The 26,654-nt window shown below is 37.8% G+C and overlaps 1 protein-coding gene across 4 annotated transcripts in view; it reads left to right on the top strand.

Moving 5' to 3' along the window:
- The window catches only part of Fam49b (family with sequence similarity 49, member B), a 152,400-nt gene that overhangs the window by 95,769 nt on the left and 29,977 nt on the right, over window positions 1-26,654 (top strand). For 3 of the 4 annotated variants that reach the window (XM_005397991.2, XM_005397993.2, XM_013521325.1), the window contains exon 3: window positions 7,696-7,734. The gene's annotated coding sequence lies outside the window, so the exon portion shown is untranslated. Of the gene's footprint in view, window positions 1-7,695; window positions 7,735-7,937; window positions 7,957-26,654 lie in introns of all 4 variants that reach the window. The other variant, XM_013521326.1, reaches the window with a different exon arrangement.

Raw genomic sequence — 26,654 nt, 5'->3', positions numbered from 1 at the left:
ATATCTTGATGTTTGTATCTATATAGGAAATATAGTTGTAGATACAGCAAGGAGGGTGGCTTTTAATGTAACCTTTTAATGTAATGTAACCTTTTAATGTAATGTATTTTCTTCTGGTTAAACTTTTGTAGTAGTAAGCATAGTAAAAGATGACATAGAAGCTGAGATTTGTATTTGGCCATGTACACTCTGATGTGTCTTTGGCATAGTTATTGCTAGTTAGTACTTTAGATAGGGTATCAAACTAGAGAAAGACATGTGTCTTATAATTTTATATGAGAGACAGTGATTGTGTTAATTAGATTTCCATTAATCTTCACATGTTCTTTGAGATTTATTATTTTAGGAATTGATAAAGGAAATTGATGTTTAGATAATTTAGGTAAGTGGAAATCTTCATTTTATGAACACTGAAATAGATACTTTAAATTTTTTTTTTTTTTTTTTTTGGTTTTTCTCTGGTACCAGGAACCGAACTCACGACCTTGCGCTTGCCAGGCAGGCGCTTTGCCGCTGAGCTAAATCCCCAGCCCCTGAAATAGATACTTGTAGAACCTAAATAAGTGGATCCTCAACCCTGATCTGTCTTACTCAATAACCATTTTGCTGTATTTCTAGTTAATTAGTAGGGTCTTTGAATTTTTTTCACATGAATGTTCACTGTTCTGCCTTCCTCTTAGAAGTTATCATGTGTCTTGGTTACTTTTTGTTGTTGTTGAGACAAAATACCTGATGCCCAAAATTAAGGAAGGAAAGATTTATTTAGCTCACAGTTTGTGGAGGTTTCATTCCATACCCAGCTGGCTCCAAGGCAGGGTGGCACACATGGCAGAGGGCAACAGATCATGGCAGTGAAAAACAACAAAAGCAGCAAGAGCAAAAAGGGAGGAGCAAGAGATAGCAAACCTCTTTTCCCCCCTTAGGGTGGGTGTAGCACTCACACCTATAATCTTAGCATTGGACCATGAGTCAATCAAAAACTCTGGAAGCCTTCCCCATGACTGTAGGAGGGTTTGGGGGGACATGTAGACACAAATCATAACATTCTGCCCGTGGCCCCCCAAAGACTCATTTACATCCTTTATGTAAAAGACATTTTAGTCCATCTCTAAGAGTTGCCCAAGTCCTAACAGTTTCATCATTGCTGAAAAGTCTAAGACCCAAATCTCCTCCAAGATGTAAGGCAAACTGAGCTGTGAGCCCCTGACCAAATGAACAGTTAAACACTTCCAACATTTAATGGCACAAGATAAATGTTACCATTTCAAAAGGTGCAAATGGTGATACAAAGCATTGGGACCAAAGCAAGTACAAAATCCAGCAGAGCAAACATTAAGTCCTATAGTTTCATGTAGAATATCTGAAGCAATCTGTGATAAATTGTGAGCTCCAACGGACTTGCATGGATCCGCCCCTACGGCACTTCGGTGGTTGCAGCTCCCATGGCTTTTTTCTTGGGCCTGCGCTGTTCAATCCTTGTAGCTTTTCTTAGGTGATCCACATTTTTGGTTTTTTTAAACTTTTGGGGTCTCCACTGTACTTTAGGCTTTCACTCACAGCTTTACCTACTATCCCCCCAGGGGCACAGTGTCTGGCCTCTTGGGCCTTTTTTTGAAATTTGGGTGGAAGCCTCTTTAACCTCAGAACTCTAGTATTTTCCTTGTGCCTAAAACCAGCACCATGTGAATGATGCCAAGATGTGCCACCAGCTGGAGCAGTAGCCAGGCTTTTTTTTTCTTGACTGTAGGGATCTAGTACCTGGATCGATGAACACCCTGAATCCACTTTTGAGGAACACATTTTTTAGGTTGCCACCATTCTGGAACCTGGTGTTCTGTGGCTTTTTCCTTAAAGTAAAGTCTTACTTTTGTAGTTTTGAGGCTGCAAAGGATGGAGACTTGTTGTTTTTGTGATGTCCTCAGGCCATCTTTTTTATTTTCATGTTTCTTCTCAGCTATCAAGTTCTCCTCTCTTCTATCTTTGTAGTTCACAGCTTTCCTGCAGCTTTTTTTTTCTGGCCAAACTCACAACATTTCAGATCATCCTGCTGGGTTCTTTGTTCTTCATTCACAACATAAATCTGGCTAAAAGCCCCCAACAGTAGCCATGCCACTGCCTAAACATTTGACTGCCTTGAAATTTTTTCTGCCAGATAAATTAGTCTACTGCCCCTAATCTCAGTCAGGCAAAGTCTTTGGACATGAGCAAAATGCAGACAAGCTTTCTGCCAAGCCATAACACACATCATCCAGAGTCCCAACAACCAGTGCAGTCCTTCTTCCCAAACCTGGTCTTTACCAGCAGGATTTCTGTCAGCCTTCTGGTCTTCTGAGCTCTGACCAGAATCTCTCATACAGAACAGCCTAAGGCATTCCAGCTCTACTCCTTCAGGTGACATCTCTGAACCTTTCCAAACTCTTCCCACAGCCATTCTCAAAGGCTCCTTAACCAAATGATCAGGTGTGGTCACAGCAGCGACCTCACACTTGGTACTGAATTTTGTCTTGGTTACTTTTTTCTCGTTGTTGAGACAAAATACCTGATGCCCCAAATTAAGGAAGGAAAGGTTTATTTAGCTCACAGTCTGTGGGGGTTTCAGTTCATACTCAGCAGGCCCCAAGGCAGAGGGGCACATGGCCGAAGGCAACAGTTCATGGCAGCAGAAGATAGCAAAAGCAGCAAGAGCAAAAAGGGAGGAGCAGGAGACAGCAAGCCTCTTTTCCTCCCTTATGGTAGGTGTAGCACTCACACCCATAGTCTCAGCATTGGACCATGAATCAATCAAAAACTCTAGACGCCTGTTCCAGGACTGCAGGAGGGTTTACGCAAGCATAACATCATGATACTTTCCTGTAGCTTGATTATATACATTCATGTGAAATTATCAAAACACTTTTGTAACCTTTTTTTAAGTTGTTATCTGATTAGATATTTCCATTTAAAATTTCTTACTTTGCTTCCAATGTTAGTATTACTCTCCAAAGATAAGTAAGATAATGCTTTATATTTTCTAAGGCTTATTTTTGAGAAATCAAACACTATAATCTATCCACAGTATACAGTCTTGGCTGAGAAGGACCTGTTTCAGTTTTCCATTGGGTTATAGCAACACCATTTATTACATAAAATTTTCATTCTTCATTGCTCTATGATGATACATTCTGCACCTGAAATATTCTTTTACTTTCCTTTCTTGTTTAACCAAATCCATTCTTCAAAGTTCATTTCAGACACCAGGGCTTGAGAAAAGTTTTGCTAACATCTGATATCCATCCATTCCCTACCCCTAGTTGGAAATAAACTTACTCTTTTCTTTTTTTTTTTATTTTTTGATACTGAGAATTGAACTCAGGACCTTATGCTTGCCAGGCAGGTGCTGTGCTGCTGAGATATCCCTGGCCCCTACTCATTTTCTTGTTATAGAACTTTATGTAGATGTTTCTTAGGGTGCATTTTTTTCCTTGAAAATTTAAATTGCCGTAATAAATTACACTGGACACTTCTAGTGTACATGGTCTTTCTCATCATAACATCTCCTAGCATATCTGCTTCGTTACTAGGTATGTAGTAAACTCTGATAAATGATGTGTGTGTTTCTACTTACATGCAATTATACCTTTTTTGATTTCTGTCTTTTACCATAACTATAGATTTGTGCCACACAATTTTAAGTGTTAATGAAAAGAGTGGTTCTTTTCATCTGTTCTTTTGTTTTTAAGTAAAATTTTTAGACTTGCATGTTTTTTTTTCCCAAATGAATATAGAATACTTTTTCAAGTTCTTAAATTAAAAGCTAGTCATTTTTGTTGGAATTTAATACTATTGTGCTTTTATAATAGTTATTGTCTAATCTGGGAGTCTGGTCATTTGGCTTATTAATTCAAGAACCCTTTTCTTTTTCAAAGATGGTTTTAAAGATTGTTTTGTGTATGTCAAGGAGATATTAAACATTTTGAATTTGGGTAGATTTTATCATGTACCCAGTGAAGGAGTACTACAACTTAGGTTGCAAAACCAGTTAGATTTTTATACCATCACTTGAAATACTGTAAAGATATAAACATGAGTGACAGAATGCTCTGAAGTCACAGCTTTTATGTCTTATCTTTGCTAGAGGCAAAGACATATAATAAATAACTTGAAAAACTGCCAGATCTAAAGATTTTAAGTGGTGCCTGGATTATTCAATTCAAATATTATCTCCTGTTCAGTGTTTATGACTTGACATTTCTGTGGGTAACTATAATTACAAGTTTTTTAAAAACTAGGTCTTAGTTTGTTAATTAGGATAAATTGAATTGTCCTCTGTGATTTTATGCAAATAGCAGTAGTTTGTCCCTGCCACTTTTATAAGTGACCAGCCAAGGCACTTGTTTAATTATGGGTGGCTGTGGTGGACATTAGGGAAAGAGATTTTGTCATTGACTAAAAAATTTAAAAATAAACTGTTCTTTCTATTTGTAATAGCATTGACCTAAAAAGGGCTTTAGAGGAAACCACAGTGGTTCAGCTCTGAAACTAAGTTGCTCCCATTCATGCTCTAAGTGATAGAGAAAAGTGATTTATTAAGAATTAATAGTGTGGGGGCTGGGGACTTAGCTCAGCGGCAAAAGCACCTGCCTGGCAAGTGCAAGGTCGTGAGTTCGGTTCCCGGTACCGGAGAAAAACCAAAAAAAAAAAAAAAAAAGAATTAATAGTGTGGTAAATTGTAGACACTGAAATTTTTAGAGCAAAAGTTTCACACTAATGATTCATTAACCAAATATGGCCTTTGGACTGTTTTGTTTGGCCTTCTGAGTGTTTCTAAAATGTAACTGCATTTGTTGTTAACATCCCAGATCTACTGACACAAATATCTGTAATATTGGATCAAATGTATTTTTAGCATGGCATGTCAATAGCAACAGCACTGTTTACATAAAATGTGTGTGTTAGTTTGCCTTAGTTAACATTTCTATCTCAGGTGGCTTGACCAATCCCATACATACTTAACCTTGCAGTTTGTATTCTAGAACTTCTTGATTACAGAAGGAATATTAAATCTAATATGGCTAATGACTGCTGAATCTTCAACTTTTGAGTTAATAGGCGATGGTAGCTTGAGAATTTTGGGTAGTAAGAGTTCCGATAGAATATGTGAGAAAGGTTAGTGGACAAGGACTCTGGAGTTTTAAACCTGAGAATCTGGAAGGGTAGAATGTTGTCACCTGAGATGGAGGACTGCAGGTAGAGCAGATTTGGGGAAGGAAGGTAGATTCAGTTCTGCATATGTTCAGTTTGAACATTCCATTGCAGATAGTGAGTAAGCAGTGGCTGTGTATATGGAGGTGGAGAGAAGCATGTAGACTGACATGGAATTTGAGATACAAAGCTGATGCTTTAAGCCATGAAACACAGTGAGACCACAGAGAAAGCAGGAGACTCAGCCCTGAGCCTTGGTCATGTCAGCCTTCAGGACTTTGAGGGGACAAAAAGACAATTAAGAAGCATCCAGTGAGGTAGGATAAAAAGGGAGGGAGTATGGTATCCTGGAAGACAAGTGTCTTAATGTGATTTCTCGCAAGAAGCAGAGCCTGAGACAGGCTTTCTTGGAGGCAGTTTATTTGAGGACTTGTTAATAAGAATACAGTTTGGAAGATGGGGCTAAGTGAAACAGGAAGGAGGGAAGGGCAATCCAAGAGAGTGCTGTTGACCTGGTCATTTCTGTGAGCAGCTGGAGCTTGGTCCTGTGGAAGTTCTCTGAGAAAACAAGAAGGATGTGCCTTTGGGTGGGAACAAGGGGCAGTGTTTGTCTAACAAGTTCCATTCCCCATTGATCAGGTGTTGCAGTGGTGTGAACATTTCAACTTCTAGGTTTGTATGTGTCTGTGAGTAGTTGGGGAGTTTTTTAGACATCCTTTACTGCATATCCCAAAGCAGAAGGTGAGCCAGAGAGTACAGCCAAGGGGAAATGCCTCAGGGGGTTGAAAATGAGAGGCAGGCACAAGAGGTATTTTACATCGACTCTCTTCCACCTCCCATTAAGTGCTGGCCACTATGTCCAGGAATAGTTCCTACTGCAAAGCCATTCAAAGTGGAGGCTGGCCACAGTCTCCACAGTAGACTTGTTACAGGAGAATTAAAGGAAACAGTGTTATTCATCATTTCAGTTCTCTACTTCCTATTCTAGATTTTCAGCTAGCACTTCACCAGGCTTTCTCTAGTAGAGTGACAGACATTGAAATGTTAAAGACACTTAGTTGTTTATTTTATTTATGGCATAATTGCTGCAGGTGCCTATTTTAAGAGTTACCACTGGATACGTTTGTACCATTCAAATTCCCTTGATTCTTGGTATAATATCTCCTGTAGGGGCTGGGGATTTAGCTCAGCAGCACAGAGCCTTCCCGGCAAGCGCAAGGTTGTGAGTTCGATTCCCGGTACCGGAAAACAAACAAACAAACAAAAAATATCTCCTGTATCCTATGTGTACAATCACCTGTAGGTCCCTTTAGTTATTAGGGTCAATTTATAGCACAGCCCTCTAGCCCCAACTCCCAATATGGTAATTAAACTTAGCTGGCTGCTTAGAAGTCAGAGATGAACAAGCAGTGGTTACTACCTCAGAATCTTGCAGAGCCCTCCCTGTGTCTTTTGGCAGAAGCCCTTTTTTCTTCCCCAGAATCAGAATGTCTAAATCACAGGAGCCTAAATTTTGGTAGTCTTATTTACATTTTTTGGTTTATTAAAAAGAAACAAGGGGGAAAAAAAAGACATAGAACTACATTTCAGCCTGTAGAAGATAGGATACATGATAAAATGATGTATTCTCTTAGAAAGACAGTGCAGTTTTACTGTCTGAAGACAGTAAAATTCAGCATTGTACCCAACATTTTCATACATGTGTGTTTCATTTTCATACATTGTGTGTTTGTTAAATTTACAACTTGAACTATAGACTAAACAATTAGACAAAGGTGACTATTTACATTAGTTGGATATTTGCTAGTTTAGTATAGTTTAGTTGCAGACTTAAAGAAAAAGAATTTTTCTTTTTTTTCTTTTTTGAGACAGGATGTTGCTATGTAGCCCAGGCTGGCCTCAAACTCGTGGCAATCCTTCTGCCTGAGCTTCCTGAGTGCTGTGATTACAAACATGTGCCACCACACATGGCTGAAGTTTCATTTTATCTAAAATTATTTTAGGTCCTAAAAACTAATCCTAGACAGGACTTTGTAGTTAACTTGAGTTTTGCCAAATGTGCCTCTGGTAAGTAAGAAGTTATCATCATGGCATAAGGATTATGGGTTTTTAATATATTGGTACTAAATGAATTTAAATTGTGATAATATATAAATATGTCTGTATAATTTTAGACCCCTGCCACAAGAATAAAGAGGAATAACCAGTTTTCCTTCTCTTGTCTTTGCTAGTTTCATGATCTGTGATGAGAACTCTGTGTTTATCTTGGTACATGTGTTAGTGTTTGAGTGTCTTGAGGGTGACATCTTGGTGGTTTTATCATGCATTGTTTTTCTAGGGCTTAACACGGTTTATTTTAGTTATACCCTCTATAGACAGCAGTCATGCTAATTCAAGGAAATACGTAACATGCATGTGCTAGCATTCAGTGATACTTATTTTTAAAATTAACTGTAATAACTTGTTTCAAAGTATAATGTTTTAGACTTCCTTCTTTATTCTTTCTTTAAACAGATAGAAGGACAAGGACAGAATCACCAGCACTGGCTGAAGGTAAATATGTCTTTGGGGGAAATGATTATTCAGATGTAAATGAAAAATAATTATTTAAACGAAAAGCTACATTGGTTAAATATATTTAAGGGAAGTATTCTGTATATTGAACTAAAAATATCTGAAATACTCTGTTTAGTTTCTGGCTTAGAATAGGCAGCAGTGGGGGAAATGTAAATTAATTAGAACTACTTTTTTTACAGCTTTCTTTCAGTAGGAGAGGTATGTGCTTTCTTTAAATTCCCTTGTAAGTCATTTTATTTATCACTAGTATAGGTCATCAATAAAAGTCTATGCCTTAATTTTAGTAACTTAGTATAATTTCTTCCAGCCTCCATTGGAAGCTAGAAAGGAAGACTTGTTTATATTTTGCTTTAAATAAGAATCCTACCTGTTACTTACTGGTTTTTGTCCTTTTCAAAAAAAATCTTGGAAGTAAATTGTACTCAACAAAAAGTATAGTTACCATTAAAGGGTCCTGAGTACTTAAACATTTGTAATTCTGTCATTGTTTTTCCTGCAGTTATTTTACTTATAACAAGTTAATAGGTATTTGAAAATGTAATTTTTGTAATAGATGTACTTTGTGTTCTTCAAGTAAAAATGATCAGTTTTAAAATGCCTTTTTTGTGCTCTTATCACAAATTGGACATGTATTTACATTTCAAAACTATCCTATCCTTCTGCTAGAGATGATATGACAGTTGTGATGATCTTTCAGAACTGTTACCACCTCACCTATTCTATGTGTTATAGTGCAGGGGTACTTATCTGGAGAAGCCCATGTATTTTGCCCCAGCATAATGATTAAAATACGTTTCTCAGAGTATCAGCTTTAGGAACAATTTTGCTATTCACTGTAGTTTTAAATAGTGGTGGATAAATACTTATAATTTCAATTAATAACAGCTTTATGGGTACTTCTAGTATTACAGTGGTTTGTAGACTATACTTGTAAATGAGGGAATTGCTAGCTTTCATATAGAGAAAGGTTCCCATTCAGATTCATAGACCAGTGATTGCCTTCTGTGGCCCTGAGATTGAGACCCTCTCCTAGTGAAAAGTTGGTTTGACTTTACTTTCTCCATCATACTTGATAAATACAGCATTTTTTTGCATATATAACTTAGCTCAGAGGAATAGAGGGACATATCCATTCCTTTAAAATATCCTAATGCTACAGGCTAGAGGTTTGTGAAGTAACTGAAGAAGATTCTGATTGCTGGTTAGTGATAAGAGAGACAGCATATTTTGTAGAGAAGGAATACAAAATAGATGTTAAACTTCAAACGTACCTGCCTTGAAAGAACTCACTTTTAGGTTTAAGGAACATCAGTATGTAAAAAAGGAAAATATGCACACATACAAATACAGACTGTATCAGTGTGAAAAGCTGGAAATTTTTAACAGTTGTCATAATTGCCATTGGGAGAATGTGGATAGCAGTCTGATGCTTGTGATCTGTAAGTAGAGGAAAATGTAACACCTTGGAGAAAGTCATCAAATGCAGTTCCTTCAGTAGCATGAACTATATGTAGTAATGTGTCAGCCTGTACGAGGAAGGACCTGGAGAATGGAATCACTAAATTGTGGCGCTGATCCAGTAGCTGGTAACTGACTGGATTTCGGGACTAGCTGGTCGATTGAAGTTTGGTTGGTAGCCAGACAGTCTTTACCCTTGGTGAGAAGGGGTCGGGATAGGGCATTCGATTTGTTTCTGTGTTTGTTGCAGTGGTGATGGTGGTACTTGACTCTCCATGTCTGGCCTTGCTGCTGTATCTTAAACGTGTTCTCAAAAGCTGCACAGATCTGTCAGGCTCAGTTGGATAAGCCCGCCTCTTTCACTCACTTGTCGCTCTTGCCTGAGTCACTGAATCTCTCTAGTCTTCAATTTCTCTCAGGAATTGCAGGGTTTGAGCTGTGTGGTTTCAGATCACTTCACAGTCCTCTGGGCTGTGCTCACGTTTTCTGTGCATTCTCACCCTCTTCAATTCCTTTCTCCCAGCAACTTTAGATGACTGGGTAAAATAGTCAAAGCAGCTTAGTAATGAATGTAGGCTTATGCAACTATGCATTTCTCTTACATACTCTGCAAAGCTTTAAAAGCTATAGTAATTACATGGTGTGCTTCGTTGAAAAATGTTATATGATACTCGCACATTGTGTTCTTAAAAATGGTTCAAAAAATTAAGCATATTCCACAGTATTAAGAAAACAACTGTTTTGGAAATCAGCCTTTGTTCTTTTAAATTTCACTTTTTCTTTGTTTTTAAGACAGGGTCTTACTGTGTAGTTTGTGATGGTCCAGAACTCACTATGTAGCCCAGGTTGGCTTTGAAGGCACTACCATCCTTCTTCCTCAGCCTCCTGAGTGTTGGGGCTACATGTGTGTGTCACCATGCCCAACTCTAAATCTAGTTTTAATATTATTTAGTCAGTGGTATCAACCCTTGTTCTTTGAAAATATTTTGGACCAAACTTTAAAAATCTGCCCAGGCTTTTTGTCTCTACTCTTCAACTGAAGTAAAATAGTGTTTTTTAAAAAGAATATAATGAAAAAAATACATAAATATCTATATCTATCTGTACATTTTTTTCATTCAATTTTAATGGCCACCTCAGTAAGATCAGAGTGTAACTAATGATCTCTGTTGCATTTTGTTTAGCTTGTAAGAGACAGTGATCTGTAAGTATAAAATTATTCAAGCCCTTAAAAACATTACCAAGAAGAAAAAAATATTGTTGCTTTGTATAAATTTTGTTTGGTTACGATGAGCCTAAAGAAGTTACATTTAAGAGAATGATTTTAAGTGCTGTTAGGTTAATTTACAGTTAAAAACAAGGGAAACATTGGTACCCTTTTGCAGTTTCACTGTATTAAATTCCTTTATGGTCCTAGGCCAGTTGTGGCAAACCTGTGGCCCATGTGTTGCAGCAGGCGGTTACATTGAAAGCCTTGAAAGGTTCACCATTACTATGCTAGGCTTTAACAGATCTAACTAGTGAAGGGCATTTCTTAGTTATCATCTGTCTTTTCTTAGTAATTATACTTGTAAAAAATTTTTTTTGTGTTGAAAATTTTTTTTCCTCAGTTTGAAAGTTTTAGTGGTAGTATTAATTTCTGTCAGGAACATCTGAAAATGTTTTCAGTTTGTTTTGTGTGAATGATATACATTTATTTATGACCATACATAATGCCATAGTATATCAAACATGTAAGATTTCATTCATAAACTTATACCTTCATTTAACATTTATAGCATCCAGGCCTTCTGCTGGACATTTTGGATACAAAAATAAAGGTTGATTCATCTGGGAAAATGATTCTATTGCCCTTATTTCCTTTAGTCTGTACTGTTAAAGTATTTCCTAAATGACCACTTGTAAATATTATTGTCTTTCAGATGGTAATCCTCATAATTAATAGAGAGGAAATGTCTTATTTGTAATTTTTTGCATATGTGAGTATGTATGTATAGTCTAATGGATAGTTTTCTTTTGACTTCACTATTAAAGATGCTTCAAATATTTAATGATTTGTTCAGTGGCACAGGGATTTTTTTGGTTTGCTTCTGGGAGATTAATGAGAATTGGACTCAGAGGAAGTTAACATGTGAGTGAATTTCAGCTCAGTACAAGGATTTGTGATTCTTGAGGGCAAGATTTATGCTGTATTAATTATTTATCATTCAGTTGTTGCTGAAGTTTCTAATTTTTTCTAAAGATTTGAAGTCTAAAACTTGAGTCATGCAAATATTAAAGCATTGAGTAGAAGACTGCTTGACATGATAGAATAAATTCAGACCGAAGTTAAATGGTTGAGCTGGAGGCTTCCATGTTAGCATGGATGATCCCTTTCTGGTCTAAGATTCTCTTATTCGTTGGTGATTGGGTAGAAAGCCATTCTACCTAATGTCACAAGGACTTTAAAATTAAGAGGAGACCTCAGTCCACACAGAAAATTACGGGAGACTTCACTGCCAAGAATACTTTATCTTTTAATTCAAATTATGAGAGAAGGAAAGTAGAAGTACAAATTTAAGAGCTTAGCTATTTCAGTCCTGTTAAGATAACTGTGAGTGGTACTTCACTCATATATGGCAAGTTTTGACCGGTTTTCTCTCAGTTGGAGACCTATATCTTAACAGTAGACATTTGTCTGCCAGCTTTGCTCTTTTGCTTTTATTAACCTTTTGGGGGTTATGTTTGAATTATCCCTTGATATGTGTTGTAGTTTGGGGTTTTGTAAGGGGAACAATAATAATACAGGACACATATTTTATAAGATTATTTATAATACCTGAAGAATCATATACAAAAAGAGAGTACAGGAAATTTATCCACACACTAAAGACCAAAGAATCCAGCTGAGGGCCTGGATCCCATGGTAGTGTCCTGCATGAGTCCAGCTGAAGACCTAGAGTCCATCACAGTGCCTCCCACAAGTCCAACTGGAGGCCTAGAGCCCATGATAATGTCTCATGCAGGCCTGTTTCATGGATCTGTGCTGGGAGGAAGGCCCAGAGGTCAGCGGTGGAAGCTAGAAAGTCTGTGCCATCAGGGTGCAGGATCTGTACTGGAACCAGGAAGTGATGCTCAGAGTAAGACCCAGAGCTCCCTTGAAAAGTACCACAGCCATCCTCAGCAACAGTGAGGTTCTGAGCTCCTCCACTGATGAGGAAAGCCATGTTCCCATCAGGAAAGCCAATGGGATAAGCTTCTCTGGGAGACTGAGCTGTGCACCATCTTCCACTCCTGAGTCAAGAAGTGATTCTCAAAGTGAGGAGCAGAGCTCCCCCAAAGTGAAGTGTAGCCATTCTCAGTGACAATGAGGGCCCAGACTCCTCCTCCAGCAAGAATAGCCAAGTTCATCAGGAAACCAGTATGAAAGGTCCTTCAGCAGGATAGCCCAAGAGAACCAGCAACTCCTTAACAGCTTCCCACAGGCTCTACCAGCTCCCAACAGCCTCCCATCTTCTTTCCCAGTTCTGCCTCTTGTGTTGCTGGCAACAGTCCTCAGGTGGGTCTCCCACACCCAGCACCAAGCTGATTCAGTTCATTTCAGTGTTACAAGTTGACCCCCAGTTACAAGTCCACCACAATAGGTTACCTATTCCAAAAGTTTATTCCCTAATCTATAAAGTTGCAGTTCATTTCAGTTGATCTAAAATTACTCTTTCCATGGGATGTGGTTAGGTAATCTTTTTTTAAATGAGTAAGCTATTTTGCTTGAATTGTGCATTTGTTTATTCATTTGATGCTTGGGGAGAATGGCTGTGTGACAGAATGTCTGCTTAATGGCTAGAGTTTCAAAGATGAAAGCAGTGTAGACTTCTTAAATGTTTGGAAGAACTTCCTTATAAAACTCTTCAAGGAGCCAGTGTGTTCTTTTGTTTATAAACTGTTTCAAAGAATACCAAAAAAATTTATGTAAAACAGGCTTGATAGTAAAACCAGTAACTACAGTCAGTAGGTCAGTCTTACTAATAGTCCAAAGTGAAAATAGCATGTCAAATACAGGAATGAATGAAGAAATATATATCAAATAGACTTGATCCCAACAAAGCAAAGTTGTTTAGTAGTAAAGAATATGTTCATGTAATACATATTCATAGATTAGGTTACAGAAGGATTGATATTATGATGGCATTTCTGCCTCAGAATAATGTACACATTTAATGCAAAATTAAATGAAAATCCCTTCAGGATTTTTTTTTTTTTTTGAGAATTTGACAAACACATAGGTGAATAAAAGTCCAAGAACAGCTAAGATGATTTTGAAGAATTATTACTTAAATTATAAGCACAGATCACAAAGAGAAGATGAAATATTGGACTATTAACCACAAACAGCATCATAAAGTTAAGACATGTTAGAGACTGGGAGAAGGAAATATTCACCTGATATATAAAAATCAAAGGATTGGTATTCCAGAATTCTTACGTAGATTTCCCAAAACTCTTGGAAAGAAAAAGCATGATACACCATTGGAGTTGAGTGAGGAACTCATGTTACTCTGGGGATTTCAGACAGATTCATTACAAAGGTACCTATTGGAAAGGCTGGGGAGCAGAAAGGAAAAGATGTGGAATAAAGCAGCTGAATATTCAAAGAGAAAATAACAGGTAAGTTGCCACTGTCATTACGCTAGAACCCATGGGCTGTATCTACCTCTAATTAGGGCATTGGGTATTGGCACCACCCTATTCACCTTCAGCAACTGCTAGCCTGTCCTAACTGGAAACTTCTCTTCTCTTCCTGCCTTGTCCAGTTCCTCCTGACAAGGGTGTAGCTTGCAAGCATGTCTGAGAATTGTTAGCACTAGCGATGCAGAGCAGCATCAGCACAGCGAAGATGGGGCTGGGGGAGAGAGTAGTAGAAAAAACTGGTATAGGTGGCAAGGGAAAGAAACACACATTTCCCAGGTGGCTTATAACGGTATAAAAATATGAACATTTTTACTGGTAACCAAGAAAATGCAGATTAAACTATCAGTGAGATTTCAGTCTGCAAACCAGTGCCTCCATTTTTGGGAGATGAAAAAGAACAAGTCTTTTTAACAGTAGAATAGTGAGTTGATAGAATTTTGGAGAGCAACTTAGCTTCATTCAGTAAAGTTATAGCTGCCTTTTCATTGCCAGATGGATGCCCTGTAAAAACTTGTGCACAGACACAAGTCTGTGTAGCATGTCTATAGATGTATAAGGGATAATTTAATTAGTAAAAAAATTGAAAACACATTTGTTTCTTTGAATTAATACAGTAGGATGTAATAGGTAAGGTGAAAATGATTAATTCTCAAAAAATTCAGAAAAGCCGGTTTTCAAAGAATATGTACAGTATTTCCTTCATGAAAATTGAAAATCAGACCAATTTTATGTTATTTAAGAATACATCCACTGTTGCTGGGAGTGTAGACTGGTGCAGCCACTGTGGAAATTAGTCTGGAGATTCCTCAGTAAATTAGGATTAGAGGTCCCATTCAACCCAGCTAGTTCCCTTCTGAGTATTTTTTCAGAAGAACTAAAAACATCATACCACAGCAATATATGTGCACCCATGTTTACAACAGCACAGTTGGTAATAGCTAAATCATAGAAACAACCCCAATGCCCACCAGCTGAGGAATGGATAAAAAAGTTGTGGTATTTTTCTACAATGGAATATTACTCAGCTATAAAAAAGATAAATTTGAGGCTTTTATAGGTAAATGGATGCAACTAGAGACCATACTCATAAGTGAAATAAATCAGACTCACGTGTGTAAACATCGTATTGTCTTCTTGTGTAAGAATCTTAAAGAGTAAGTAAAATCTAAAAGGTACAGTAGATATTGTGAAAGGGAAAGAAACTGCTCAAAAGGAAAGAACAATTGGGATGGGGAAAAGGAGAAGGAAGGAGGGGAAAAATACATATATATGTATACACACAAGATAGCTAAGATAATTGTACTTATAGTTTCTGTTGGTTTATGGAAAGGAACAGTTAATGTGTAGTTGTTTGATCAGTCTTGCATGCCTATATCTGGTTATCTGAGTAACCACTTTGAAGGTAACAATATATAATACAACAACCATTGTTAATTTCCTATCACCTTGTTTGGAATTCTGTATTGCTTTTACTGTTTTTGTGTTGTTTCGTTTATGTCTTCGTGTTTGTTAAGTTGTTTTGGTTCTTTTCTCTTTAAAATAAAAAAGTTAAAAAAATACATAACCTTGTAGTAAAAAATGTTTAGATGATGCAAAGAAAGCATGGTTTTAAGGCACGGACTGCCTGAGAAGGAGGAGAGGAAAGGTAGTTGGGGAATATTGGGGTGTTAATTGCACAGAAGAAGTGAAGAGGCAGCAGATAATGGCAGTTTCTTGTATCTGTGGGTTCCACATGTGTGGTCTGAAGTAACTGCAGTTAAAAAGATTCAAAGGTGGTGAGCATGTTGTAGCTCAGTGGAGCACTTGCCTGTTGTGGATGAGGCTGAGTTCAAGCTCCAGAACAACAAAAAATAAAATCAAGAAAAACATTGCATTAATATTGAATATGTACTGATTTTTTTCCATGTCATTCTTAAAACAATACAGTGTAACAAGCACTGTTTACACAGTGTTTGCATTGTACATTATTGAGCATTATAATTAACTGAGAAGTGAGTAGGTAGTATGCAAACAACAGCGTCATTTTATGTAAGGGACTTGACCAGCTCCAGATTTTAGTGCCTGAGGGGGTTCTGGCACCAGTCCCTGTGGATACCGGGAGAACCCTATAGTATAGCAAAATGTGATAGCTTTACTCTGGGGTTTTGAGTATATGATGAGGGGGATCTGTACTTCATTCTTTAGTTTTAATCATTTTTTTAAAACACATACTACATTTCCTTGCTGTGGATTGAACTGAGAGCCTCAGGCATGAGAACTTTACCCTTGTTCTCTAAGTTATTTCTTAAAGAGACAGCAAATAAAGAATTAAGAATCAGCCCCTCTGGGAAGTGTTTACTAACTTTGCTAGGGTTTAATTAGGTTTTCCTTTTTCTCTGTGTTCATTGTGTGCTTTTATTTCTATACGGAAGCATGCAACACTGTTGTGTTTAGTCTCCCATTTATCTCTGAATTCCTCATTGCCAGATACTCAGTGTCTACACAGTGATTAGCAGACAGTTACTAAGTAAAGTTAGCATGGCTTAAAAGAAGCACCATCACTATCAGGTACTATAAACCCTAGATACAGAAGTATTTGAGGTTTTCTATAGTGGTAAATTTTAAAAAGTAGAGCACCGAGACATTACAGCTTATATATTGGAAGGAGTACAGGCACCTGAATTTCCAGTGTAGGCCTTTTTTTGTTGGGAATCTTTGAATGAGTCACATGTGCTCTGTAATCAACAATGGCTTTACATTTTAAAATATTTTTAGTTACTTGCAAGTACAAAAGAATGTATACACCTTATTTGTAAATTATAAAACCTAAAAATAACAATCGTTTGAATCCACCATTCATTAAGGAACTAGAATATTACTTAAACCTTCGAAGTTACCCAGTCTGATGGTTATTCTCACCCAGAAGTAATGAATGTTGTTAATATCATTTAGTTTAATGGTGTGGTATACAGTTTCCTGAATTAGTTTTCTTTGGCAGAGGGGGTTAAAATAATCTTTATTTTTAAAAAGTTAATATGTACATTACAGGAAAGAAAAACAAGCAAAGAACAAAGTCATTCATAGGCATAAGTAGCTTAAGTGCATGTGTCCTAGGCCTTGCATATAGTACACAACATGACGTTTGTGTGACTGAGGTAGTATAGTGTGTGTCATGCTTTTCCACACATCACAAATACTCACAGTTCAGAATCCCAAAGCTACTAGAGTAGTTTTGGTAACCAAGAGTACACTGTACCAACTCAGTCTAATAGAAAAAAATTGTATCCTGCCCGTCTTTGGGACAAAAATCTCACTGAAGATGAACGTGACAACAGGCCTTTTGATGGATGTAGTGGCAGAGTTGTAATTAAAATAGTGCTTTCCCTTGATGCTCAGTGTAAAATGAGCTGTCTGCTGTTTGCAGCCGCTCTGCTGCCAGGCTGGTGACAAGCTGATACCTACCATCCAGAGGTGGCCGGCAATTCCATGTCCATAATGGCATCTCTCTTGTTACAACAAATAGTTACAAGTTGGCTAATTTACTAGCTCTTTTTTTTTTAATCATGCGTTATCACTTCAGGATATCTATAAAACTTAAATGTTGTACAGTAGAGTATGAACATTGTACATAGCTAACCCAAATACTTTACCAAAAATGTACATATAAACCCATGGTTATATTCCCAAACCATCCCCAGATATGAAGATGCTGGCAGAGAGCCCTTCCCTCACCCTCTTCTTCTCTTCTTTGCCATCGTGTTGACTGAGTTCAGGACCACATCCAGCTCCAACAGGTGGCTTTAATAAAGATCACTTCTAGAAGATAGTCTTCCTAAAAACTAACAAAAAGCTATTTATAGAGAGAATATTTTTGCTACTTCTAATTTATTGGGGCATTAGGATATATCCTTTAATATCCATCAGTATTAATGGCAGTCTACATATAGAACAATGGCTAGACAACCAGAACTCAATTAATGGACAAAGAATGCTGAATATCCCCTAACCTGTGAACAGTTAGCATACTGTCCAAGACATGAAGTTGACAGAGTTCCGTTCCCAAAATGGAATCATCCCTGTGAAGTAATAAAAAGTACTTAAAGGGCATTATTTAAGCCCTTGACTTTCACTTACGTGTACCTTAAACATCTAGAAAGACTAGATGTTTCCAACAAGGACTTAAATTTCCCACTATATGTATAGTAGCATTGAATAAATTGTACACCTATACTTAACAAAGGCTGTACTTGAAAGTATCTTGTAAATAGGAACACTTCGGCCATGTGTGGTGGTGCACTCGCCTCTAATCCCAATACTGAGGAGGCTGAGGCGGGATTGCTTCAAGGTTGAGGCCAGCTACACAGTGAGCTACATAGTGAGCTGAAGGCCAGCCTAAACTAATAGCAAGACCTTGTCTCCAAATAATAAAAAATAAAAACAAAGGAGCACTCTGGCCTAGAATATTTATCCCTTTCTATCTCTCTATCAACTCAAGGAACTGATGATACACATACATGTAATGCCTAGAGGGGACCTGAACAGTTTCACTTTCTAAGTTGTTTTAAAAACAGTCTTTCCTAGGGGCTGGGGATTTAGCTCAGCGGAAAAAGCGCCTGCCTGGCAAGCGCAAGGTCGTGAGTTCGGTTCCCGGTACCGGAGAAAAACCAAAAAAAAAAAAAAAAAAAAACAGTCTTTCCTGTGAATTTTCACATGAAGTGTTCATTTAATAACTCTACTTTTGTTATATATTGTCAGCCTTTTTAAGACTAAATGTTGTACATTAGGACTTTTTTGTCTTTTTATATACAACTGTGTCCCAGCAAAGTACACAGACATAAGGAGTGTGGTCAGCCTTCACCAGAACACATTTATTTAAAGTCCTTTGCACTTTGTTCTCTTCCTTCCACCCTGAACCAGCACAAATAGAAAAATATGTACTGCTGAAAAAGTGGTTCAGTCATTCCATTTGCAAAGAACAGTATTTTATTATTAATGGTAGCAAATGGCTCTCTACATAATATTTTATTTACTATCTCTACTTCTAAACACTGACAAAGACTGGCTGTTCCATATATAGTGGACTCATCTTTGTCCAGTATACTCAGGAGTAGTCAATAAACTACACATGTAATAGTGTTTACAACCGAAAGTGTCTTCTAAGTAGGAGCATTGTGGCCTAGAATCCTCTATTTCTTTCAGTTCTTTTTCCTGTATCACATTTGATATAGGCAAATACGTCACTGAGAGGTGGTGTTACAATTTCACTTCCCAAAGTCCTTTTCAAAAAACAGCCTTTCTATAAATTTTAACACAAATGTATACCACATTTTGTTATACATTGGCAACCTCTTTAATATCTAGAAATTAGGTATTATAAAACTAGAAGACATTTGCCCAGTGTATACACAATATTTACAGTATATGGAAGTGCATACAGCATGAGAGCAGTGGTGAAGCTGAAATTTCTTAGTGTACACTAACAAAACATTTTTTCAGTTTTCTTCCTACTCACCTCCTTCAACCCAGCGAACAAGTACTGTTCACGGAGGTGATTTAATAATTCTGTACCCAAACACAATGTTTCCCATCAGTTTTTAAAAGCTGTTTACAAAATGTGTTATGTTTCTGCTTTTACTTTTAAATATGTTGAGTACTTATAAAAATCTAGAACTAGATTTTTCATATAACAATTTGTTGTTGTACAGAACTGATAAAATTGCACATGTAGGGATGTTGATACGGAGGTAACCTTTGAATCAAACTCAGATGCCATGACAATCTGATATAATATTATTGTGCTTCACTTCCATGCATTAATCTGTCAGCTTATTTATTAATTGTACATGGCCTGGTATCTTAGTGAGTGTTTAAAATAGCTGAAATAAGAGCTTTCATTTAGTTATACAGATAGCACCTCTTAGTTCATTGAAAAGAAAGGTTTTATTGTTGGAACAATACTTCATGCCTGTATCTTGTACTCTGAGTAACTACTTAGGAAGGTAACAGTATGCAATGTATTAATTATTGTTATTCACCTATTAGCCTGTTTTGAAAGTCTGTTTTATTTTTATTTTTTTTCTTTTAAAAAAATGAAATCTTAAGTGTATCCACTAGATGTCAGCATAGGAAAGATAACAGCATAGCATGTAGCATCTTAGCCAGCCATAGTGTGAGAAATTGAGCCTAACAAGTAAACTGATGTATGTAAAGTTGAAGATAGGATGAAATATCAGGCTTCCTAATTTTTATTCGATTCTCCATATCACATTTAAAACAAGTAGCTTATTAATTGCAGATACTCGAGAGAGTGAAACACACTGATCTTAATGTTTGCTTGGAGTTCATATTTGAGATTTTAGTACTACTGTGATGGTACTATACCTGGGTACCAACTGAGTCCTGTCGTCCTTGTCTCTTGCTTTATATTTCACAAAGAAAGGAGGATCAGAGGATCACTTCATTACTAGCTTACAAAGTACCAGATAATAGTTGGTCAGATAGTGTTGGTAAAGAATGAAGCTGTGCTCTAGACTTTCTCTGACATTATTCACATTTCACCAAGGAAAGCAGAAGCCGCTCTTTTAGTCAGCTTTCTCACTGGGACAGAATACCCAGCACCTAAAACTTAAAAGTTTATTTTTGCTCACTGTTTCTGTGGATTCAGTCCATGGTTGACTGGCTTCTAGGCAGAAACAGGCATGGTAGAAGGGCCCAGCGGAGGAAACTCACATCGTGGTGGTTATGAAGCATACAGAGAAGGGAAGAGCCAGGGATGAGAATATACCCTTTCAAGTCTCATTCCTAATGACTTGTCTCTTCCAACCGGACCCCACCTCCCAAGGTGAGACTTGGTGGACATTTTAGATCTAAGCCATAATAGCCAACAGGCATTTAAAACAGGACCTTTGATAGTTGAATTTATTTATAGAAATACCAGAAGCCTGAGCCAAGAGGATGCTAAGGTATCCTAGTTATTAATGGAAACTGCAGGAAGTAACAGTTGCTTCTAGGGCTTGAGGAATAAGGGGAAAGAGAAAGCTTAGGTTCAACCTCCTTAAGAACTTGAAAGAGGTCAGGCTTCTGAAAGGAGTTAGGTACTGCTCTGCTGCTGAGAGTTTTAGAAGAAGCTGGAGCCTAGATCCCTCCCTGTCTTACTTAGAAAACAGAGAGAGGGATATTCTTTCTTGTCACCTGCCAGTTTTCTTTCAGTGACATTTTCTGACAGTACAGTTTCCTAAAAACAGTTCAATAAGTAGACTGTGCAGTGCTTGAAGATGTGATGCATGAATATTTCCAGAAGCAGACTGAGATTGACATAATTTGAATTCTTAAAGTGTCTACTGTTTTGGCTTATACTTCTTTCTGCAACCACTGAAGAAATGTTCATTTTAAACCTTAGATTTTGAAACATGGTAGTGGAGTGATGTAAGTGGCTTTCAGGCTAGCAGAAGCATAATTTCTGCCAGCCTTTCAACTTTGATTGCATCAGCCTACCTTCCTTGTTTTCCGTGAAGTAGATGTGTCCTTCATTTCTGTGATTGTAGTTGAACAGCCCATCAACTCAATCACATCTTTAGTGGGTTCCAGCCGGTGTTCAGTGAAGTGCTTGTCAGTGGAGAAGGTCTGTGGCAAGAGACCGGAGCAGGTGCAGAAGTTTTAAGGAGAGGGTAATCTTGCTTTATTAGAGAAGCTGCATGCAGACTGTTGTTGCGATGAACCCTGTTACCATGGAAAGTGGTGGGAGATGAGCCCAGAGCAGCTGGGGATGGGTCAGATAGGGTTTCATAGGACCTGTTAGGGTATGGATTTCGTTCTGAGTGTGATGGGAAACCATTGCATAGTTTTGAGCAGAGAAAGGATGTAGTCTGATTTATATTTTTTAAAAATTGCTTTGTCTTTTATAATAGATGGTAGGAGGAGGCAAGGACAGAAGCAGGGAGACTACTTAGGGACCTTGAAGTAATCTTGGTACGAAATGGTGATGAAAGGGTCCAGGGCAGTGAAGTGGTGGAGCTTCTGAGATGGGCTGTCCTGCAAGTTCATGAAGAGGGAGTGTCAGTTGCCGTGACTGGCGGTAAGGGAAAGATGTGAAGTTTGACCAAAGCATGGAAGTCTCTTGGTGACCTTGCCGCTGCAGTCTTAGTAGTGTGAGCCGAGGTTAGAGTCCAGGTTGGGATATGTTTAACAGAGAATGGAAGGAGATGAAGAAAAGGCAATGAGGATGCAAGACCTTTTTTTAAATTAATTAAGTTTATTTATACATTTCAGGTATACATAATGATCACATTCATTGTAGGGAATTTGCGCCTGTATGTGATATATCTTGATTCTTTCTTCCCCATTCCCCAGCCTCCCTTCAGGTTCTCTTCCCTTGTTCATTTACAGAAGCTTTCTTTCCAGTTTTCCCTTCTTTTCTTGCTTTTTATTCTTTTTCCAAGTGTGGAAGACTTTTAAAAGTAATTTTGCTGCACAGAGAAGCAAGGGAAGAGGGTAGGAACTGTTGAGAGAAATGGAGTCAAGATTACTTTCTGTTTTAAAATAGGAGAAATAAATACATACATGCCAAAGGGAAGGATACTGAAAGAAAAACCATGAAGTAGGAAGGAAAGCAGGAGAATGTGCTGTCCTAAATGGCACGTGGAGGAAGTTTTTCCTGGAAGGAGTGAGGGATAAACTTGGTCAACAGCTGTTGAGTTCAGTAAGTTGAAGTATAAGAATTGCCCTTTAATTTTAAGTAAATGCTGATTTCAATGACCTTGGCAGGGACAGTTTATGAAAGTTAATGAAAGATCAGAATAAGTCAAAAGAATGGGTGTTGAAAAGTGGACAGACAAAACCACAAGCAGTTCATTTAAGTCTTATTTTAAAGAGGACAGGAAAAGGAGAGGGGACATGAAGTCCTTGGACGCATGAAAGCAAGTGGAAGAACTGTCCAGAGGGATGGTGTCTTTTTGGGAAGAGGTGCAGAAGGAGGAGCATGTGATCACTGGTGAATCAGAGTTGTAGAAAAGACATTAGTGTGTGTCCATTTTGTGTGTGTCCATTTTGTGTGTGTGTGTGTGTGAAATAGAGTGAAGTCATTTCTTGTGTGGGAGGTTTGGTTGCCGGAGGCTTGAGGAGGTTTCTTTTGAACATACAGAGTAGTCCTGGGGATACGCACTTGATGTTGTGGTCATCCATAAAAGCAGTGACAGGCAGTTTTGCCTTCCTTAGGACATTTGGACCATTGTTATTTGTCTCCAGCAGGGCCTAGGGAGATACAGGGTACCAAGTGGGTGAAGGCTGGGATATTGCCAGATATCCTATCAGGCACATGACTGTCCCCCTTAGCAAGGAATTGTAGAGCTCAAATGTTAATAGTGCTGAGTTTAGACAGTAATGCTGGTCAGTGTGTTTATGGGCTTTCCGTCCTTCCCTGCCTTCTCACTCCCCGTCTGCAAATGTTTACTGTATTTATAAGCTGGGAATGGGAAAAGCTGACACTATAGTGGCAGTATAATTCAGACATGGTAATTGTGCTGAAAGTAAATGGGGTGATAAGGTAGGGTAGAATGGGTTGGTGGGTGCAGCCACGTTAGAGAAGGCTGGTGGAGAAAAGCCTCTTAAGGAGGCAGCATGTCCAAAGCTCCCAGAAGGACAGAGGAAGTAGGACAGTAACTGTAGCCTACAGTTGTTTCTTTTGGAACCCTACTCTCCAAGGAACTTCTTTTCAAATATTTTGTGGAAAACTTATCTAATGTATTTATTAGGTGCTTTTGTTAGCTTAAAAATATACTTCACAGACCATTGGCTAGGAATAGCATGTTCCTTTCTAGAAAAATTGTTCATTTGCAAGCAGACATCTAACATAAGAGCTCAGAGTCACAAAATTCCGCCAGAAATACTACAAGCTCTTAAAGTAAACTATTTCTGGTTTGTGTTTATTATATTTATATTAAATATCTATTTATTATCTATTAAATATCTATTTAGTATTTATAATAGCATAAAATCCAAGAATTACAATAAAAAATTATTTGAAAGAGAGTTCTGTAGCATATTTTTCCTTCTTGATTGCCTCGAGTTTGAGGCCAGCCTGGGTTACAAAGTGAATTCAAGGCCATTTTGAACTGCATAGTGAAACTCTGATTGAGAAAGACGAAAAAGAAAAGTATTTATCCCTCCTAAATTCAGATAATAAGACTCTAACTGATAGAATAATATTATTCTAACGGATAATAGTTATTAGTTACTTTGAAGCCAGACATGGTGGTGTTTTCTACCACTCAGGAGACTGTTGCAGGAGTATCAACCATGACTTCGAGGCCAGCTTGGATTACGTATGAGTTAAGACCAGCCTGAACTACATAGCAAGAGCCTGTCTCAAAACAACAAAAACAAAAAACTCAAAAAAACTATCTTCTTTTTAAACAAACCTAATAAAGTGTATATATTTTAAAAACTATATATTACTTACTTAGAAGTAGTGCCTCTAAAATATACCAGTAGTAGTTAGGATCAAGTTTTATATGAACTATTTAAAATACATCTTTTGGTATCTCTCAGATTAGATCTGTCAATTCATCTGAAACTTAGAAATCTTACTAGAGCTCTTTTAGATGCAAGTGGAAGAAATCCAGCTCAGTGGGTATTCATTTAAAGAAGCTGAGGTATCTGACAACTAGAAAGATCAAGCTGTTAACCTGAGGGCAGCAGCAGCTGGAACTTCAGAACAAGTGGAATCGAAAGTTAGTGATGTCAGGACGCTTTCTGTGACGCCACAGCATGTTGGCTCCATTCTTTTTTGACAGACTGGTGTCTGCTATGGCAGGAAGTACAGTGGCCACATGATCTTCGGCCTTGTGTGTGGCATATTCTGCTGCTGGGAATGGCTCTCTCATTCAGCTGCATCACTGTGATGCTGCAGTGGAAATGGCAGCATATGAACTTCCAGGCACAGTACACAATGTTGTGGTTGGGTTAATATTTTTAAGGACTTTACTTGAGGAATTCTCAGCAGTGGATATTACAAATGCCTGTTTCACAGATGAGAAGACCGAGACCAAGGAGTTAGAAACTTAACTAACTAAAGTCACAAAGCTTGGAAGTGGCTAAGCTGGGTTTTGAACCCAGGCAATCTGATACCTACCAGAATTAACAGTTAGCCACTGTATTAGTTGAAATCAGTCACACTGAGAGGATGAAAGGCTTTTGTTTTATTGTTGGCCATATTAAAATGTCACAAGGCAGAGGTATGATTTTAATTTTCTTTTGCCTTTTTAAAACAGTGTTTATAATGGAAATATTTTTCAGATGTTTGAAAAATTCTGTGAGTTTTTATTCAAAGATACTGGTGGTGTGGGTTTCCTACAAAGCATCTGTTCTGTGTGCTATATGGTAGAGGGAATTTCTGCACTGGACAGCAGTTATGCTAGATCGGTGGTCCTCAGCTAGTGGTGAGTTTGCCCCCAGGAGATATTTGGCAAAGACAATTTCGGTTGTCCTAACTTGTGTGGGAGGGTTGCTACTGTTGTCAAGTGGGTTGAGGCCCAGGATGCTGCTAAAAATTATACAATGTGAGAGAGGTTCCCATAACAAAATAATTTTCCAGCCCCAAATGTTAATAGTGCCAAATATGCGATACATTATGCCGAATCAGTTGGCTCATTTTGAAAAGAAGTGTCTGTAGATGGGATGAAAAGACAAGAAATTGTAGATCAAGGGTTTGGAGAATGAGTAGGTCAGGACCATTATGATACAGTAGTGAGGATGTAGGACCACATTAGGCTGGGTGCCTGGAAAAAAGAACTGACCTAGTTCAAGAAGTTTGCAGAAGTGTAGAGGAAGATGGGCAGGTGAGTCTGGCCAGTTACAGCGTTTTCCCTGAGCGTGGGTTGTGTGCACACACAGAAAGGTACAGAAACCTGGTCTGTGCCTTCTCCCTTCTTCCTGACCCTGACGGTGGTTCAGAGGACTCCTTCAGGACAGCGTTTCAGCAGTGCCCTTAACGCAGGTTGGTTAAAGATGGGGCTAGGTGGGGTTCTGATTTAGAGCATTGAAACTCATTGATTAATTAAGACTTCTTGTGTTTTAAAAGGTAGAGCTATTATTTTAAAAGAGTGGTTTATGATTTTTTGTTATAAAGTTCATATGTTAATGCTTTCTGTGTACCAGACACTGCAGAGTCAGTGCTTAATCTTACTGAACTCTCCTAATAACCCTTAAGATCAGTACTGTAGTTATCTTTGTTGTACCAATCGAGAAATGAATCCCAGGGAAGTTAACAGTTATCCATAAAGTCAAAGGGCCAATAAGTTAGACTTGGAATTCTGTCAGTACTATAGGTTAAACTTTCAACGTTAAGTGATGTACTGCCTTTTTTTCTGTTAAAAAAAGATTGTAGTTCTTTGTAAGGCATGTTTTCTGTCTATAGTGGGCAATTTGCTACCACTACATAATTTTTTTGTATATCTGATCTCAGTTCTTGTTAATGAGAGAACGTATGTGTTGGAAACATGCTCCTTTTATATGTATGAAAGCTTTTGACAATGCTGTGAAATACTATATTTCTAAATGATTCCTTCAAAAATCTAATGAATAAATCTAGTAACCAGTTTGAGATAATTTGGATGTGATAATTTAGGAAAAATGCTTATTTTTTCCTGAAATGTAAAAGCTCAGTATTAAACTTTTACACTGTATAAGATAATCACAGTAAAGGGGCTGGGGATTTAGCTCAGCGGCAAAAGCGCCTGCCTGGCAAGCGCAAAGTCGTGAGTTCGGTTCCTGGTACCGGAGAAAAACCAAAAAAA

This window comes from Chinchilla lanigera, unplaced genomic scaffold (assembly GCF_000276665.1).
Source record: "Chinchilla lanigera isolate Chin_1 unplaced genomic scaffold, ChiLan1.0 scaffold00060, whole genome shotgun sequence".
NCBI classification, from domain to species: Eukaryota; Metazoa; Chordata; class Mammalia; order Rodentia; family Chinchillidae; genus Chinchilla; species Chinchilla lanigera.
The sequence above is the reverse complement of the archived record's forward strand: the minus strand, read 5'-3'. Positions and strand labels throughout refer to the sequence as shown.